General features: G+C 34.3%; 1 pseudogene; it reads right to left on the bottom strand.

Annotated features, from left to right (window-relative positions):
• Positions 1–1,882: 1,882 nt before the first annotated feature.
• Positions 1,883–2,105, bottom strand: LOC110585732 (annotated as a pseudogene).
• Between the last annotated feature and the right edge of the window lie 5,485 nt (positions 2,106–7,590).

Here is a 7,590-nt window from a genome sequence, read left to right on the forward strand (position 1 = left end):
ATCCATTTTAAGAAAGCTAATTCCTGATAATCTTTTTTTTTAGCTAATTCTTTTTTCATTTATTTTTTTTATTATTCTTATGTTAATCCCCATACATTACATCATTAGTTTTAGATGTAGTGTTCCATGATGCATTGTTTGTGCATAACACCCAGTGCTCCATGCAGAACATGCCCTCTTCAATACCCACCACCAGGCCAACCCATCCTCCAACCCTCCTCCCCCCCAGAACCCTCAGTTGGTTTTTCAGAGTCCATCGTCTCTCATGGTTCGTCTACCCCTCCGATTTCCCCTGCTTCATTCTTCCCCTCCTCCTACCTTCTTCTTTTTTTTTCTTAACATATATTGCATTATTTGTTTCAGAGGTACAGATCTGAGATTCAACAGTCTTGCACAATTCACAGCGCTTACCAGAGCACATACCCTCCCCAGTGTCTATCACCCAGTCACCCCATCCCTCCCACCCCACCCCCCACTCCAGCAACCCTCAGTTTGTTTCCTGCGATTAAGAATTCCTCATACCTGATAATCTTTTTGAAGGAATATTTTTTATTGCTTCTTTTATTTCTTCAAAATTTTGATGTGTATGTCCTTTATAGTCTTTATGTCATAACTTTAATTCACTCAGACTTTGGTATTTTAAATATATTATTTCCATCTCTAGCCGTATTTCACTTATAGTGGATTGCCTTATCTTATGCCAGGTGAACTTTGTAAATCCACACTTTGATTTGAATATTTGCAACTCTTACACATCTATACTAGGGAAATATCCCTTCAATAAAGATTTGCTTTCGCCTCCAGATGAAGTCAGTAGGACACTAGTTAGAGGACAGTGTCTCCACTTCTCAACATCTCAGAAGAGAAGTATGTGTTTCATTCCTCCAACTCACAGCTGACCAAAGATTCAGGTTCCCAGTTGCAGGGTGAAATGGGTATCCATCCTCTGGGCAGAGCTTATGGACATGTATACCATATCCCTACTGTTCTAGCCTCAATTCAAATTAATTTTCAGATGGAGAGGTAGACTTAGCAGACTTTTCTTACCTCTTCAGATACCTTTTTTTTAAAAGCTATTTATCTCAAGTTCTGTGCTTTTCCCTTTCTTCCGTAATGTGTGGGTAACTCAGAACAAATATTTAGCGCTGGAGTGTAATGCAAATGAAACAGTTTTCTGTAGTCAATGTTGACTTTCTTTTTCTTAAATATATACTTCAGTCAGTGTGTTTTGCAACTGTTGTATAGCTTATAAGTACAAAAAAAGTTTCTTGCAATCAATCCAGGGTCTGGATTGATTGATTGATGCTACTCTAAAGTTTTGAGTCCTAGGTATTTGACTTAATTTACTCTAGTGAATTTATATTAGATGTTGATTTCCATCCCCCAAATTCATAAATAAAAAATTAAAAACTTTGAGATGTCTTCAGCTTTAAACAAATGCAGTCAGTGCATTCAGTTTTATTATGTATATGTAAATAAAATGGTTTTTATTACATATATATTTATAATGACAGTCTGCTAAAACATGACTTTTGGCAAAACAACTATTTGAAGGCATCTTACACAATTCTAGTTATACAAAACAGATTTCTTTTTATAAACACAACATACAAACTTTATTTAACAAAAGTAACAGGCAAAGCCAAACAGGCACTTACATTAAGAGAAAAACTGACCACAAAAATTTTATCTTAAGCATCTTACAGTAACCTACTTGCAGTCGCATTCAACTGTGCTCTGTTGTTGTGAAAAATAAAGCTCTTGCACAGGTATGATGAATTATTTGTATATTTTTAAAGTATTCACTGAATACTACCTTATATACACAAATACATTGTTTTTCTGAAAAAATATTTAATTGATGATCCCCAGATTTTATGCTTCATTTTTGTTGATCTTTTGGAAAAGGTGGTCTAAAGAGAAGAATATATGGTTCTGGCTCATGAGTCATGTAATGAACACAGCCTAGACTCTGTTGGACACCAAGTCTCCTCCAATCCTCTTCAGACATCAGATGGGTTGTTGGTACTTGTTTGGAAAGTTCTCTGGTACTTGTAGTACTTGTGGAAGTACTTGTCCGGATAATAGATCTGCTTGTGTACCATCCTGTGGGCAGGCAGTGCAAGGAAGACATGAAGAGTGGACATGGCAGACCACAGGTTCAGGTCAGGCCAAGGCAAAGACTTGATTGCTTATATAAAACAGATTTGACATCTTGTCAGTTATATTATTTTGTTTTAAAAATGTATATTCTGTTTACTTGGAGGTAAATAAATCCAAATAAATCCCTGGGAGGGTAACCATGTTTGTCTCTGCAGGTATAAATGAAACGCTCCTTCTCCTCATGTCCATTGTGGAGTAGCAGCCTAATTCCCCTTGATACTCAGGATCAATCACCCAGAATTAGAATAATTTTTTTTTGTTATTTTTTTTTTCTCATTGATTCAATCACGTGAAGAATCCAATGTGACCATGTGGCAGTTTTAATTTTTAGCTTATTGGCATCATGATTGTGTCCTCAGGTAGAAGTATTCCACTTTTTGGAACTAAGGGCTCTAGTCCAGCAGAGTTCTAAAGTCATGGGGACAGGAAGCAAATATTTTGCTACTGAATCTCCAGGATATGAGGGATAGAAGCCATTTTCATTTCCATCCCTTGATTCCCAGACCCATGAATTCAGGCTATGAGAAAAATAACACCATACTTTGGATGCTAATTTAGAACGTATATCTCATCGTGGCAGATATTGCTCCAGCCCAGCAAGGTGCCACGTGGCTGGCACTGTAACTGAATCTTCAAAAGGCTCTTCCACCATTCCATTAAGCTAACTGCTTCAAGATGATGGGGAGCATGGCAATCCCTGTGAATTCCAAGAGTGAGGACCCATTGCCACACTTCATTTACTGTCAAATGAGTTCTTTGATTAAAAGTGTTGCTGTATGCAATTCTATGACAGCGGGTAAGGTGTCTGTAGTTTTGTCAGAAACACTGCAGAGAGGAAACGCACACACAAAAATATTCACAGTCTATCCTAGTAAGAAAAAAGTGCTGCTCATTCTACAATATTAAGGGTATAATATTGTCAATTTGTCTGCAGGAACCTGGTCAATAACCTTGGGGAATCAGCCATAGTCAGGGCTAAGGACTGGTCTTTACTATGGCAGATTAGATATTCAGCAATGGCTGCACCAGATCACTTATAGTGAATATTTGTGTTGAGATAACAATATATATTCACCATTGCTTTACTTTTGCTATTGCTATTGTATATACTTCATTTGGGATTCATTCATTTATTCATTAATCCATTCATTCATTTACAATATATTGTACTGCTTGTAGATATTTCTAGGTTTGTTAAATATTGATATTAAATTTCTTATCTTTCTGTTATTTTGGTAATTTCTGGAGAAGAGAGTGCCTCGATACTTAAAATTTTAAAACTAAAGGTTTATCTGGAAGTTACCTTTGGAATTTAAACATACTCCAGAATAACAAGTTCTGGTAATGTTTGTCTGATCCACTCATTAAAAAGTTCAACTCAGGGGCACCTGGGTGGCTCAGTCGTTAAGCGTCTGCCTTCAGCTCAGGTCATGATCTCAGGGTCCTAGGATCAAGCCCCGCATCGCATTGGGCTCCCTGCTCGGCAGGAAGCCTGCTTCTCCCTCCCCCACTCCCCCTGCTTGTGTTCCCTCTCTCGCTGTATCTCTCTCTGTCAAATAAATAAAATCTTAAAAAAAAAAAGTTCAACTCAACCTATCACCAAGTGATTTGGCAGATGTTGATAACTATTGCTTGGTTCAACTAATTTCCATCAAGGTTGTAAAATCTTATCTTTCTATTTTCCTGAGTTTATTATTCATGATTCTTCTTTTAAATATAAAGCAACCAGCCCTCATCAAATGTTTTGCCCTTAGATACAGTCAGTAGAAGAAAGACATGACACATACTTATTTTTCTTTATATATACTTGGCCATTTGCATAAAATGGCTCCCAGTAGCCATCAATTATTTTTCATATCATTTTGAGGTTATGAATTCTTATTTTTAATGCTTTTCAACCTATTGAAATAATTTACTATTATTATTACTATTGTTATTCTAATAATATTGTCTAGTCAAAACCAAAATCAATGAAAACAGAATTTCTCAAAAAAATTCCCAAGGGTTTTTTTTTTTTGTCAGTATATCAAGAAAACATACTTACATTCATAAAGAGCCAATATAAAGACAATTTTTTTCCTGAGAAAATTTTAAGACTACATTTTTGATAATTTATCAAGTACAAATAAAAAGATATTTTAGATAAATTTGCTGATTTCAATGTTTAGTGATTACACTATAGACTGGTATTATTTTTCCCTGTTATTTAAATTGTTCTATATTCAATGTTCCAGTCATATATGTCATATGTGCCAAGTCCCGATGAATGTTACCATTTTTGTGACCTTGAACATTTGATATTTTCCCTGGTGATCCAAAAGTAGGGTAACTTTCCTTTTGCCTGTTATCTGGCCAAGAAGATATTTCTTTGATAAGCAACAAACTAAGCACAGAAAAGAAAAATGCTATGATTATAGTATCTTCATAAAGCAGTGAACATATTTTCATATTTCACACATCCTTTTCACATGCTACCTCTGTATCTAAACCAAGGATTTCTTACAGGCTGCTCAAAAGAACTTTGGAAGTAAATGTAAGTAAATGATTCAGTATATGTTAGAGTGAGATACAATTTTTAAAAGTATAATTATTTATTGGCAACAATAATAAACCTAGTATTTATGTCACCCTGTTGGTGCACATGATAATCCATTTCACTAACTCAGCTAACTTGCTTAAGCAATTCTAGAACAGCTTCTTCAGAGGAAAATCTTAACAGAAAATCTCCAAGTTTTGAGAAAACACTATTTGCCGTTAGGTATCTTTAGCCCAATATCCCTCACAGATAAGTTATTATAAACAAGTTCTTTCACTGTAGCTCATAAAAGTTTAATGATTTTTTTTCTTTTTAAAAAATAAATAGCTTGTACCCTCAGGTAGGTCACCAATTAAGTGCTTGACCTTAGAAAAAGAAAGAAAATATTCAGAAATGTCTTTCCAATTTTCATACAATAATTTGTAGACAGTGCTCAGAAAACGCATTCTTGAGTTGGATAAAGTTGACCCAGCTCCAGAGCTGCCATTTATTAAGGTCATGATCTTGGTCAAATCCCAGGTCTGAACCATTTTTCTCATCTTAAGATAAAAATAATATAGAGCCTCTTCCGTTCTTACTGTGAGAATTAAACATTTTTTGGTATGTGTGCACACAAGCATACATATATATGCATTACCATCATATCTGGTGTATACATTATTAATAAACATTATAATAATTTATACCATAATTCTTATCATTACCAGTAGTAATAGACTCTCAGTGTCCTGGATTTATCCTTAAGGATAATATGTAAGAAAAAAAAGAGTCTAGATCCCAATAATTTAGAATCTCATTTATAAGGTACTTTATTTCAGTCACAGTATTTTTCTCTTGGTTATGAGTCACTCCCCCATTAGAAACGTTAGAGTGTTAAGAGGTAGCTTAATTCTCTCAGGCCATAAAGATAACATTTCTGCACTTATGCACTTATGTAGTTATTTTTAATGATGTCCTGTTAACTCAAATATTTTAAAGCAGCTTGTAAACATATTTATATATTTTCAAAGAATATGCCATAGACTGGAAGAATGTGGGTATCATATTTCTTTCACTCAATATTAGTATTTTTGGAAACCAAAGTAAACATTTAATAGAGCCAATTAAGTTATGATTACAAAAGAGCATAACCCTGCTTAGAGACTTCTAAAGTACTTAAGCATAATGAGGAAATTTGGTGATGGTAGAGAAATTCACTCTTTATCAATTTATTCCAGTAGCCACTCTAATCATTTGGATGTACTCATTTGAAGTATAATAAAAATAATTTATAATGTCAAATCCAGTAGCAATATGATTTCACACTACACCAAACAGTCTTGTTATAATAAATCTGCTATTCTGTTGCTATTCAATGTAGTATTTCAAATTGTTCCTGTTTGTGTATCATAACTATTCTTTTGAGTTATTAACCTACTAATATATGCAGACATAAAAAAGGTTTATTAACCTCACCAATGCAGGTGTTTAATAAATGCTGTAGTATATTTTATTGTGATTAAATATAATACTAAATATAATTTTCCCAAACTCAGCATATTGATATTTTAAACCTGCAAGTTATGGAAAATAAAATATCAAATGTGTTATGAGCTGCCAGTATGATAATATGAAGTGTTATACTATTGTTTGTCCCATATAAGTGATTCCTTGTCCATAAAAGTGAAACCTACACCACTTCAACCTGTTCTAAGCCAATAGTCTAACAAGTCTCCTTGCTTCCACCCTTGCTATCCTACACTTAGTTACTTATATTTTTAACCACCTACTTATCTTTTCAGCATATATAAAAAAAAAATCATGTCATTCAATTCTCAAAAAAATATGTCAAAATAAAATTCAAGTCCTTGAAATAATTTTCAAGGCCCTGCATGATCAGGACCTCCTCCTGCCACCTCTCCTATTCCATTTCCTGCTGTTGTTCTGGAGCATTCCCTCCAGTGACAATGATCACTGTGCTGTTCCTGACCCCAGATATTTGATGGTTCAGTGACTTACTTCATTGAGGTTCCTGCATACATGTCACTATATCTGAGAGGTCTTCCCTAATCATTTTACATAAGATAACAACCCCTGGGGCGCCTGGGTGGCTCAGTTGTTAAACATCTGCCTTCAGCTCAGGTCAAGATCCCAGGGATCGAGCCCCTCATTAGGCTCCCTGCTCAGCGGGAAGCCTGCTTCTCCCTCTCCCACTCTCCCTGCTTGTGTTCCCTCTCTCACTGTCTCTCTCTCTGTCAAATAAATAAATAAAATCTTAAAAAAAAAAAAAAAAGATGACAACCCCCACTATAGTTTGTTTCCTATCTCCTTTATTTTTAACCACAACTCATCATCTGATGTTTACCATAGCACTTATGGTAAACTTACCTGTCTCCACTCATGCAGAGAGTGTACAGGGTTATTCACAAATTTTACGTAGGCAGTCAATGACTATTTGATGAATCAATGAATGAGACTTAGGTCCTATTTTTAAATTTATTGAAATCTTCAACTTTCTACTTACAGATATATATTTAAGTGCTATACAAATTACTTATTGACTACTGTTAATTTCTTGGTTAAAAATGTCTAAGGTGCTAAGCATAATGGAGAAAGCACTAATAAAAAGTAAAAAATGCCTAAAGTCACTGTAGATATTGAAATGAATTGTAAATTCAATGAGAAATTTAAATTAATCTATCATGGTGTGGTTTATTTTTGAAGGCAGATCAAAAATCAACTAAGGTTTCTTTAAATTTTTAATCAAAGCATGCAGGTGACATTTTATATTATATACCTATAAATTATATCAATAAAGCATTACAAGAAGATTTTATAATTTATTTATATTAAACACTGATAAAATACTAAATTTTCCAAAAATAGGAAAATTTCAACCATTGAACTTTGGT

Source organism: Neomonachus schauinslandi, chromosome 7 (genome assembly GCF_002201575.2).
Source record: "Neomonachus schauinslandi chromosome 7, ASM220157v2, whole genome shotgun sequence".
NCBI classification, from domain to species: Eukaryota; Metazoa; Chordata; class Mammalia; order Carnivora; family Phocidae; genus Neomonachus; species Neomonachus schauinslandi.